Below are 12,176 nucleotides of genomic sequence, written 5' to 3' on the forward strand. Positions count from 1 at the left end.
GAAAGAAATAACAAAAATGAGGGCGGAAATCGATGAAATCGAAAGTGGCAAAGAAAATCAACAAAACCAAAGGCTGTTCTTTGAAAAGGTTAAGACGGCCCACTTTGTCCTCGGTCCTCAGACCCCCGCCAGGCCACCCAGGAGAGCCTGGCCAGAGACCCCTCTTGGTTCTGCTCTGACCAGCCACCTCTGGGGTCTTTAACGCCCACCCTCCAAACCCGGATTCCCAGCAGCGCCCCTGAGCCCAGGGCGTCTTTTCTCAGCCCGGGGCCAGGAGGTCGCCAGCTCTGGCGGCTGGTATAGTTAGAGGGCCCTTCCTTCGGCCATCCAGCTGATATCTTTAAAAGTTGCGACCTTTTGGTAACCTTTCAGAGCCATTTAAAAACAGAGACCAGACAGTTATGTATGTCATGGGGCCCCAGCATCTATTTTTAAAAGGGCCAAACCTGCTTGGTGAACATACAAACCCTTGGGGCTGTCCTGGTTTTTTTCCCTAGAGGATTTTTTTTTTCTTTCCTTTCTTTCTTTTTTTTTTTTTTTTTTTTTGCCCTCTTTCTGTTTGGAAGACGGCAAGGTGCTTCCCAGGGTGCTCTTCAGATTCACCTCAGTCATGGGGAGCTGGTGTAATGCCCTCTTGGATGCCTCCAAACGCACAACAGGATATGACTCAGGGCTCAGAGATGTGAGTCAGTTTCCAGGGTGATGTGTCAGGGCGGGCCCGGTGGAGGCTTGCGTTTCCTTGTCTGGGACCCTTGGGAAGGAAGATCGGGGCTCCCCTGCGAACAAAAGGCTGCCCCCCCAACCCCCAAACACCCTACACCTCCCTTCAGAACCCTTTGCGTTCGTGACCCCTGGCGTTGGGTGGTTCTCTGTCCTGAAAGAGGCATTTCCCCAAAGTCCCACTGTCTTCCAGCTGTGTCCTCTCGTCTATGAGGCCTGCAGTCAACGCCACACAGCCCAAAGGGGCGGGCGGACGGGCCGTCACCTAGAAGTGCGCCCAGGTAGCTGACCCCGCAGTGGCGACTTGTTGCTATCAGCGAAACCCCAAGATGATGTGAGTCAGCTCCCACCAGCTCTGGATCCTGGAAAAAGCGAGGTTGTGAAATAGCTCTGGTATTTGCCAACCGTTGTCTCTGCCGGCTACAGACATCTTGGTTAGTCATGTACAGCTAAGATGCCTTCATTGTTCCAGCAATTACTCCGGAGGGAGGCATCCAGCACCAAGCCTGGGCAGAGACCTGCCCGGGGATGCTGCGTTTTAAAGGCCTTCAGGGTTTTGAGGGGTCCCGTCCGGATCGGGGACGGTGTGGGGGGGGGGGGGAGGAGGGCGCGGCAGAAGGGAAGGAGGGAGCCGGAGCCCCGTGGCCACGTCTCCACCGTTCACAGCCTCCGGGACCCATGTTCCGAGCCCCGCCAGGGGGACGGTGGGAGGCTCCGGGGCTCTGCGGTCAAGGCCACCGGGGTCGGGGTCGGGGCGCCGGGAATCCAGGAGGCCGGCTCTTTGCAGCAGAGCCACCCCCAGCCCCTCTCCTTCCAAACCTCCGTTTCCTCATCTCTAAACTTGGGGGCAGCCGGCCTCACCTGCCTCACAGGTGTGAGCGTTAATTAATGTTTGTGGAGCCGCTTTGAGAGGCGCAGATGAAAGGCGTTCTATAAACGCAAAGTGCCGGTCCTCATTAGAGTTGCCAGACGCTTCCCAGGGGAAACAGCTCAGCCCTCGCCACGAGGCCTCTCCTCTCAACGTCTGGAGAAAGGCTCTGGACTCCGGCAGGGTTGTCTCCGAGGAAGGGTTTGGGGGGGGGGGGCGAGTCACCGGCTCCTAGAAAAGACGGCCGTGTGGATGCACACCTGCTCTTCCCCGCCCACACTGTGTCCCCGAGGCAGAGAGAGAGAGAGAAAGAGAGAGTAGCCTTCGGTTCACACGAGGTTGGAGCCGGGGGGGAGGGGGGGAATCACGGTTTCGAGGGGACAGAAGGCACCTTCTAGTCCTCCTCTGTCCTCCCCTGCAGACGGATTACGTCCCCGTACTTTGTTAAGCAAACGCCCCCTGCAGGCACCTCTGCATCTCGGCCCCTGCACACACTTGCCAGGTCCGAACCGATTCTGCAGGTGGGCTGGGTGAACTTCTGTAAGGCCAGCCCATCTGCCATGCTCAGATGAGTCCACGGCCACCCTGTTATTTTCCCTCCATTCTTCCATTTCCCTCTCCTCCAACAAAAATCTCAAAACACGGGGGCTAAGGATGGCTTTCGGTTCCCATCCACTCACTCTCTAGCCCCTTTGCCCTCCTTGTGGCTCCTGGAAAAGGAAGAGCCAGAAATCCCGCGTCAGCAGCTGAGAGATCTCAGGCAGCCTCTAGCTTGCGCTCGAGCCCTGGACACAGAACGAGGACCCTCACTCACAGGGATCAAATGACAGACACCGCGAAGTGGGAAGCTACAAGCGGGAGAGACACAGCATCACCTGGCACAGCCCAGAGCTAAAGAAACGGAACCTTTTGAGGGAACATTCCACGGGGCTGGCGCATGCTCTAAAGAGGACCGTACAGGTTTGAGCTTCGTTGGTCCACGGCACAGGGCGGGAGGCTGTCGAAGCCAAGCCACGATCCAGACTGTCGATGGGAGGCCAGGTGCCGATGAGGGGGAGCCCACAGGACTTGCCAGAGGGACATCGGTGGTCTGACCAAGCAGATTCAGGAGGAGCCGACCCTTGAGCAGATCCTACTAAGTGAGGTGGCCAAGCTTCGCTAAGGTCCTTGTGATGCCTCAGGGTGGTGGCAGGCAAGGAAAAAAAAAAAAAGGAGTGATGCTAGGTCTGGGGCCGCGGGGGCTGCAGGGCCACCGGCCCCTCCCCCGTGAGTTGTCAGTATTGGAGAGCACGCTCTTGAGCCCAGCTCAGAATGAGATGTGGCACTCAACGGCTATCGGTCCTGTCATTCTGCGGCCTGGCTTCCTCGGAGACCACTCCATCCAGCTCTGCGGCCCCCGGCCCTCCGTTGTCAGCATGCCGCCCTCCAGCCGACAGCTGGCCTCCGACACATCTCTGGTGGGGGACACAGAGGCAGCACGGGGCAGAGGTACCTGGAGGCCGCCCTCACCACCAGCCCGGTGGTGGCTTTCCCGCGGTGCGTGCTCCCGGCTGCAACCCTAGATTTCACCTCAGCGCTCGTGTGGTTTTGTAGAACGTTACGACTGTTGGGCAGATTTTAGAGGGGCTGACGCCGTTCAGGCAGCCTCTGTGTCTTCTCCCATGTAGCACAGGCCCTGCTGCGTCCTTACTGGAATTTTAGGCCGGACACTTCTGGTTTTACGCAGCAAACTCTGAAGCATGGCATTCTAATAAAATCAGGAGTCCTAGGGGCGCCTGGGTGGCTCAGTCGGTTAAGCGGTCGACTTCGGCTCAGGTCATGATCTCGCGGTTTGTGAGTTTGAGCCCCGCGTCGGGCTCTGTGCTGACAGCTCGGAGCCTGGAACCTGTTTCAGATTCTGTGTCTCCCTCTCTCTGACCCTCCCCCGTTCATGCTCTGTCTCTCTCTGTCCCAAAAATAAATAAACATTAAAGTCAGGAGTCCTATAGATGGGGAAGCAAGAACGCGACACAATATGATCTAGAGAGTGCTGGCAGGGGGCGGAATGGAGGCTTGATGAGCCTTCCGTCTGTGTGGCCCCCAAACGTTTCCAGGATTTGGGACCCGCGGCCTGGGGCTGTCCCTCAGGGAGTCGAGAGGGCCTGAGGAAGAGCATAGCAAGGGTGTCTGGGAGCCTGAGAGATTAGGGCTGAGCCCGGACTCACCCTTCACTCACCGTGTGCTCGGGCAAGTGACTTAATCCCTTGGAGACTCAGTTTCCCCAGCCATGAGGTGCAAAGTGCCCTCGAGCCCCCTCCCCGGGGAAGACGTGGTTTCACGGTGAGCCCGTGCGAGGCTCCAGCAGGCTGCACACGGCAGGTTACTGAGAGGAAACAGAAGCCCTTTCTCCTGCCGAGCACCGGCCTCCTTCACGGGGAGCACCGCGCCACCTCCCGCCACCCCGCCTTGCTGGCCGCAGCACCGAAATCCAAAAGCCGAGCTTGGCCAATGGAAGGCGCGTTGTGCTTTCACCTCCCGAGGTGGGACTCCCGTTGAGGGGTGGCAGCTCTTTGCTAAAGAGCTCCCATTCCGTGCTCCCAGCCTGAAGCAGTGAAGAGTAAGTTCCCCAGGCTGAAGGGCCTGGCCTCCTTCCATAAACTGCTGGCGCGGTGTCTGCTTCAGCCTTCTTCTGTTTTCCTCGCGCTCGCTCCTGTCTGTGCCGTCCCGCCGTGACTTTTCTTCCCCTACCTGCACCCCGCTTCTTCTTTTCCTTTCCCACCCGTCAGGCCTGGCTCCGGGAATTCCCAGCCGGGAGGCCAGCGCCCTGGAAGAGCCGCCCCTCGGCCCCTCTAGCACCTGCCTCCCAGCAGGTGTGGGGCGATTCCCGGCCATCCCTTGGCCTCCAGTGCTCTGAATGGACATAACCATGAACTTCTCCCTCTTGAAGGGCACTGCCAATTCCATTGGGCCTTGGACCCTTCAATTCTCCCACTCTGCCATGTCGGAAATCACGGCAGGCCAAGCGCACAGATTCTCTTCACGTAAGAGGGGCGTTCCTTCCCCCCCCCCCCCCCCGCCCCGCCCCACCCCCGGCCACCCTTACCGGAGACACAAGACATCCATGATTCACGGATTGCCTGTCTTCCGCTGGTGGTCTCAGAGACACAGCAGGATAGAGCTCAGCATCATCTTTCATTCCTAAAGCTCAACATGCTCCTGACCCCAACAGCTCTGGCTTATTTTTCACAGACCTGTTTTTGGAGGAGTAGTGTTCGCTGCACTTCTTAAGTTCAAGGCTTCTCCATTCATAAAAAATCCCCGCCCCCAAATGGCTCTCTAATGCTGCTCTTTGTTTTTCGGCAATTGCTAAAGTATTGGGCTATTTGCCATCGGAGCGACACAGTGAAGAAGAACAACCCCAAACAGTTTCCTTAAAACGAACAGGTTCCCCCGCTAGTTTCTTTTTTTTTTTCTAAAGTTCACTTATTTTGAGAGAGACAAAGACAGCGCAAGTGGGGGAGGGGCAGAGGGAGAGAGAGAGAGAGAGAGAGAGAGACTCTCAAGCAGGCTCCGTGCTGTCACCGCAGAGCCCGACGCTGGGCTCGATCCCACAAACCGTGAGATCACGATCTGAGCCGAAATCAAGAGTTGGATGCTCAACCGACTGAGCCACCCGGCCGCCCCGTCCCATGCTGGTTTTGAGTTCTTCAGAATAACTGGGTTCCTTTGGCTTGTGAGCCAGGGGGACTTGCTATCAATTTCCCCTGCGGTAGCGGACAGCCCCCTCTTTGGTCTGATGCCTCCGCCGCAGCCCTCTCCCCCACCTGGGCGCGAGCTCCGTGCAGGAGGAATTTGTTCACTTAAGTCTGCAGCGGCTCCGCACCCCCCAAAGGACTGACCTTCACGTGAACTAATTGGGACTGCAACAGATTAGTAACACAGGTTGTGGAGGTGCGCTTTTGCTGCATAAAGGAGACCTTTGAAGATAAGAGCTGTGTGCTTTCACAAGCTCATCCCTGGTGCTCTGAACAAAGGACACAAACTAATAAAGTCAGATTCATCTAGGGGCAATCTACACTCGCAGAGGAATATCACCCCAAACGGATTCAGAAAGGCAAATGGAAATCTGCCGGAATTCTTTTAAACTCCCAACACAGATCTCGATTTAAAAAATGACACACACACACAAAAACTCTTGGTAATAAGCAGACCTCTGATGATCTAAAGATCCACAGTTTCATTTATTGACTTAGAGAAAGTAAATGGCATTTCAAATACAACCTTCATACTTTAATAGATGAGGTCACCCTGAGAAAGATGATACTGAGCCCGGCGGTGGGAAACCTCCCTCCAGAGAACGGCTTTGATTTACAAGGTCAAGGAAAGCTTTCTCGGAGAAGCAATAGGTTTTTCAGTGACTTGGGACTAACATGGAAGAATTTAGAAAAAAAAAAAAAAGTAGAGTTTGAGACAGCAGACTAGGAAACTCTTGCTCAACAAAAGGGATGACCTGCGGAGAGCAGGAGTGAAGAGTCAAAACTGATTTGCTACCAACTATAGACCCCTGAGATCCGCCCCCTTGTTGCAGGCATCGAGGTCCCGTGTAGACGGCGAGATCTTTGTGAGTTTCCCAGACTGGCCTCAACAGGGGCTGTTTCTCCTCCAGGGGACATTGGGCAGTGTCTGCAGATATTTCTGGGCATCACAACTGGGGTGAAGGGTGCTACTGGCACCTAGAGGGTGGGGGGGGGGCAGGGGTATTGCTACACATCCTGCAAGGCACAGCATGCCCCTCCCCCACGGCAGAGACAGATCCGGACCCACGTGTCAATGGTGCCTTAGAAAAACCCAGCCCGGGGTAGGCACGCACCCCAGGCACAGCACAGATGAAACCGAGGAGTGTGAGGAGATAAGGGGTGTGGTGGGAACCTTCCGGAGCCCTTGTGGGAACCAGGGTCGCCGGAGGCCATTTGTCTGCCTGCGCGGCATCAGCAGTCACGCCGTGCCCAGGGAGAATTCTGTCCCCACGCCAGGATCTGGGACGACTCTTTCTCACAGTCTCGTGGCCCAGCATCCAGACTCGGAGCTGGCACGCCGCGTCCTGGGTGAGACGCAGGTGTAAACGAGCAACGAGATCGCTCCCGAGCTGACCGTCGGCTTTGCCACCTGGGAAGGGACAGGCTACTGCTTGCCTTTCCCAAGCTTCCCGGGCATGAGTCACATGGAACTAGATAATGATGCAAATCACTGTCAACATTTCTAAGGTTTCATTCCAACGTCTCATGGAACGATAGTGCAGAAAGCAACCTCAGAGCCTTTCTGAGCCAGCCCCGTTTCAGAGAACACTGAAGCACAGACAGGTCAAGTGGCTCTCTCTGTTCTCCAGGGCAGGCTGGTGACAGGGCAGGGACAGACCTTCTGGCTCTTTGTAGAGTGCTGGTTTTTACTATGCGATCATTGAAGCCATTACTGCTCCCCTGGTCTAGTTACCATATACTAAACACGCAAAAAAAACCTGGTCTGGACTTCAAAAGGAAGGAAGGAAGGAAGGAAGGAAGGAAGGAAGGAAGGAAGGAAGGGGCTGGATGTGATTGCTGAGCACAGAGCCCAGTGGACACAAGGGAGGGGATACCTTTTCCTGCTTACACGTCTGGGATTCTGAGCTCTGTGGGGCTGACTGGGAAGTCCTTACACCATTTCTATCTCCTTTCTACCCCGAAACGAAGCCCAAACACCCCCAAATCTCAAATGGAAGCCGGTGTCTATGGCCATGAATTCATGAACAACCCAAGTCAAAATCAGGGAGGGAAGGTATCACTTCCCCCCATGGCCCCTGTGTTTTGGGGTGTTCGTGGGGAGGAGGCTGGCTTCCAGAAACCAGGAGGTGACAGCAAGGATCCCACCCTCGCCCTGGTTCCGCCTTTTCTTCTAATGGCCTTAAACCGCCAAGTGACTGCAACGCGCCGATTTTAAACCCTTTTATGGAAAGCGCCATACCCTTTTCTGCTCACATCACTTAAAATAATGAGCTAGCCGCACTTGTATTAGTCTGTCTTTCAAGTGGATTAAATTCACGGTCTCGTTCTCCTCCAGTCTCACAGGCTTTGGCCTGGCTGTCTGAACCTCCAGATTAGACCAAGGAGCACACGCCAGACAGCAATGAAACGCAATTACCTAGGCAAACTTTTGAAGGATTCGAGCCCTGGGGCACAGGCTGTTTACGAAAGACTAAAAGCACCGTTTGTACTGAGCAGGACCAATTGCCTGCGCCTTTTTGAGTTCTGGATCCTGCCTGCCGCTGGACTCCAGGCAGGATTTCTAGGGGCCAGATAACATCAGGCTTCTGTCCGCACCTCTGCACCTCAGGGTCTCTGCTCTGTTTTTCAACAAGAAAATGCAAGTACCAACAAAAACCTATTCTAACATCTCCTTTTGTGTTCACAGACTCTCTCTCATTGGTTTATTATTATTATTTTTTTCTCATATTGTGTACCACCCTGAAAAAAGGGCAGCAAGAAATCATCCTATAGCCACTTGGCTCTGTAACGTCTTTGGAGACGAACAACCTTTCCCATAAACAGGAACTTCCCGTCTTTGGGGGGAAAAAAAAGAACAAAACAGCAAACCAGTCTCAATGACACGTCCAAAGTACTTTCCCCTTGACCGGAACAAAAGAGGCTTTCGGAGGAATTGAGGGAAGAGGAGGTGAAGAAAGCGAAAGGGAGGTTGACAGAGAAGGGTGACAAATGGCCTGCCCCCCGCTGGCCCACATTCTGTTATTTTTGCAGATAGGCCTGCGGGCCCGCATACACTAGCTGAAGCCCGTGATTCAGTGGCACAAGGCGGGATGGGGGGAGGGGGCTACTTGGCTTTTCTCATCCACCTCAGGCACAGAATGAAGCCACTGGGCATGGAGGGGGTGGCTGTTTCAGTGCTGGGGGACCTGAGGCCCTGAGGCCCGTCAATGGGTCAGTCGGGGGGGGGGGGAGAAAAGAGGCTTGGTTCGAGGTGGCCAGGGTGGAGGGCCACCAAGGTCAGGAGTGAACTCGGAAGTATGGGCTCGGAAAGTGCCAGAACCAGGAAGAATCAGGAATGCTTTGAGGGAAGGAGGTGACCCCTGGACGCATCTGAGCATGGGGGCTGGGGCAGAAGGCAGGTGTCTGGGAGACAGCAGGGACACAAGAGCGGCTGGCCTGGCGGGGGGTGGGGAGGCAGCAGAAGGAGAGGGCAGCTCACCAGCTTCAGAGAGCAGGGAGCTGTAGAAGGTACGGGGTCAGGGGGTCAAGGAGCACAGACACTTCCCACCTTCTTCCTTGTAGCAAAAGGGAAAGGGGTGAGCGTGTTGGCACCTGGGCGGGACCACCTGGGCTCCCTCCCTCAGGCCCCCAGCCGGGCTCTGGGAGGCCGAGGAAGAGTCCATCACTGAACCAAGAAGCAAGGCTCCACCCTAGCACTGGTGCTTTGGGAGGAAGGAAATCATTCCGGGAAGAACATTTTAGAATTGAGAGTAAAACCGGTTACTGACCCGTTTTGACCTGCTGTCCCCAGAGCAGGCACAATCTTCCTCAGGGACTGCTGCTCACCCCTTACCCTGGAGATCTGGGCTGGGGCCGCGGGGGTCTGGAGGAGGAGGAGAGACGCTTCCTGCCTGCCGGCCTGCAACTTTGAGGCGAGCCTGTCGCTCTCAGCACCATGACTGGAGATGAGGGCGACAGGATGCAGGTGTTCAGGGCTGCGGGGATGCTTGGGAAGCATCTCATCAGTCGGTTTTGGTGATCTCAAAGCACAGAGGGAACTTCGGGTGCTCGTTCCCGGGAGCCCATGACAGCCGGGGCGGCGGCAACGTGTACCCCGCTGGGTAACAGTGGAGGGCGAGGCATGGAGATTTGGTGGAGTGCCAGGCCCTGATGGATGGGACCAGGAGTAGAGAAGCGGGGCCGGGTGGATCATCGGAGGGCAGGAAGATGTCCTGGAGGAGATGGGGCAGGCCAGACTCCCTGAAGGAAGGCAGGACAGGGGAGACGGGGGGTGGGGGGGGTGTTGAGAGGCCAGAGGAGGGGGCAGGTGAAGGCAAGGCAGCAGATCGCAGCGACCTCAGTGCTCCAGCCTCTCCCCACTCGCTGGTGCACGTTTGGTCACCTCCGAGCACGGATGGCTCAGGAGGGGAGTGGAAAGCTTACGGCCCAGAGCAAGGCACGGCAAGAGAAGGAGCTAAGAAACCAGTGGGTGAAGTGATCTCAGTAGGAGCATCTGTGTCGGGTCCCCCTTGGCCATCAGAGGGCTCGAAAGGCCACATCTGCTTCCTCAGCCACCATCCCCCACAGGCAATGCGTTCAGACGGAGGGGCCTCAAGGAGGAGGCTGTGCCCACTCTGGCCTCCCGGGAGGCCATGGTCTTAGCGGTGACACCCCCTCCCACGGCACAGGGTCCTCACGTGTGTTGTCGCTCAAGGTCACATACCAGGGGTTCGAACCCAGGCAGGGGGCAGCCGGAAGTTCGCCAGGTTTTCTGTCCCTCATTGCCGCTTCCCAGGCCTCACTCTGCTTGCTGCCTCTGAAAGAGTCCTGGGGGAAGCTGGCCGACGCGCATATGGAGGAACCGGGGGTGGCTGAGTTCAAAGGGATGTGCTCTAGGAAAAGCGGACGGGCCCACTTCGTCCCCAAAGTCTCAGGTCTTAAAACAAGCAGCGTGCACATCTTCCTGCTGTGCCTCTGAGGCTGAAGCTAGCGCCTGAGTCATTTTTCGGAGGTGAAAGGGCGGGGCCCTGCCCGTCTCTGGTGGGAGGACGAGCAGAACGGAGTGACCACTGGCACCCAGATGCCTCCCTGCTCAAGTAAGAGCCTCGCGAATCGAGAAGGAAGCGGAGAGATTCACTGAGCTCCTCCAGCCCCCAAAGACGGGACAGTTGCACGAGAGGGGTCACTGGGTGCTGGCGTGGGGCCTACGGTGGGGTCTGGCAGGAAAGGGTTGCTTTCTTAACTCCCGGAAACTCTTCTCTTGACTTTCAGCCCACATTGTGCGGTCCTATGCAAAGCAAGTCATTTCAGGGTGGCTTTGACCGAATAATGATCACTCACAGCCATCAGCCTTGAGGGCCGCTGACCTGGGCCCAGAAGAGGTCCTGCCCAGTCGCTGCCTCGGGTCAGGGTCTCCGGAGAGCAGGATTTGCAAAGGGTCCACAGACGTTTAAGTGCTGGTGGCCCGCTGGTGTTCTAACAAGGGACAGGAGGGACACAAGCTTGCCAGTTCATCAGTGAGTAACACAGAGCTGGGGAAGACTTCCCCTCTGCTTACTGCCCCAGTCACTGAAACGTCAGCAATAGAAGGGAAAAACAAGAAGAGAAAATCCTTCCTGCACAGACCCCTTCGCGTGGAAAAAGCTCAGATTTCAGCTACCCGCCCCCATGCCCCCCACCCCCACCCCCGCTTCTCCACGGTGTTGTTCAACCCCCTTGGTGACTGGGAATTTATTCTCCAACGGGCCTCAAGCTCCCTGTTTTGCAGTAGGAAATTCTCCTTCATAAGAGGGCTACTGTTGGTATTGTTTGTTTGTTTTTAATTTCCAAAAATAAGGAAAAGTTTATAAAATGGGGGGGGGGAGGTGGGCAGGGAAGAGGGGGAAGGAGAGGGCAAGGGAGGCAGCTGACCCCAGCATTTCCCAGTCTCGCCTTGGCTTCTCCCCAGCCCCAAGGTTCCCCCCCCCCCCACCCTCTGTTCTGAACGTGAAAAATAAGCAGCCTGAGCCGCCTTGACTGGAGATGTGTCTAACAAGGCCCTCATTGTCTCAGACAGGTGTGAGATTGGACTTGATCTGAGGCCAACACCTCCAGTCCCGGAGCCAGCTCCGTGAGCTGAAAACATGCACCAGCCCTCCAGTAATACCACTGCAGCCAGCCAGAGTCTCAACAATTTAAGGCTTAACACACACAACATAAATCAGTGAAGGATGGACCAGCCGACCGGCAGCTTCTTGGGCGGATGCCTGCAGACTGTCTGCAGATCAGACCCTGCCTGTTTGGGTTATTTGAGACCATTTTTTTTTTTTTTTTTTTTTTATAATATAAAGAAGAGAAACTGGGTGGAGCAGTGCGCAGGCACACTGGTGTTTGCCCTATCTTGTTCCAACAGCCCCTCTTTCACATAAGTGCTGTTTTGCAGGGACTTCTTGGGAAGCTTCACTTTGCTGTGTCCTAATACGAGAATGTGTCCCAGCTGGGGAGGATGGGCGGGAAAGCTGGGCACGTGAGTATAGCAGCTGGCTGTGTGATCTCCGGCAAATCGCTTAACCTCTCTGGGCTTCCAGTGTCTCCCCTATTGAATGAGGCAGGGCGGGGGGTGGGGGGGCTGGCCATCTCATTCTAGTCCGGCTTTCTAGGATTCACTCATTTCCGCGGTCAGAAGTTCAAAGTCACTGTAAGCACTGCCCAAACCAGGGGACATCGTTCCCCTGGCTGGGAAAACTTCCGACACCACTGAATGCTATGTTTCCTAATGGCTCTGTTCTTCTGAGCAACAAAAAGGGCCATTTCCCAGCATTTCCTTTATCGCCCCCTCTTCTGGTCTGTTCTTTAGAAACCTGTGGTTCTCGGACCAGCCCTGAGAACCTCCA

General features: G+C 55.9%; 1 protein-coding gene and 1 long non-coding RNA gene across 8 annotated transcripts in view; both read right to left on the minus strand.

The window, feature by feature from the left end:
• RUNX1 (RUNX family transcription factor 1) overlaps positions 1-12,176 on the minus strand; it is a 259,423-nt gene that overhangs the window by 19,657 nt on the left and 227,590 nt on the right. The window lies entirely within an intron of this gene.
• LOC147577607 (uncharacterized) lies at positions 429-4,622 on the minus strand. The gene is made up of 2 exons (XR_015240434.1): positions 3,158-4,622; positions 429-2,963 (listed from the first exon to the last, which is right to left on the minus strand). It is a non-coding gene; the product is annotated as an uncharacterized LOC147577607 (long non-coding RNA).

This window comes from Puma concolor, chromosome C2 (assembly GCF_028749965.1).
Source record: "Puma concolor isolate L17-30 chromosome C2, mPumCon1.1.hap2, whole genome shotgun sequence".
Classification (NCBI taxonomy): Eukaryota; Metazoa; Chordata; class Mammalia; order Carnivora; family Felidae; genus Puma; species Puma concolor.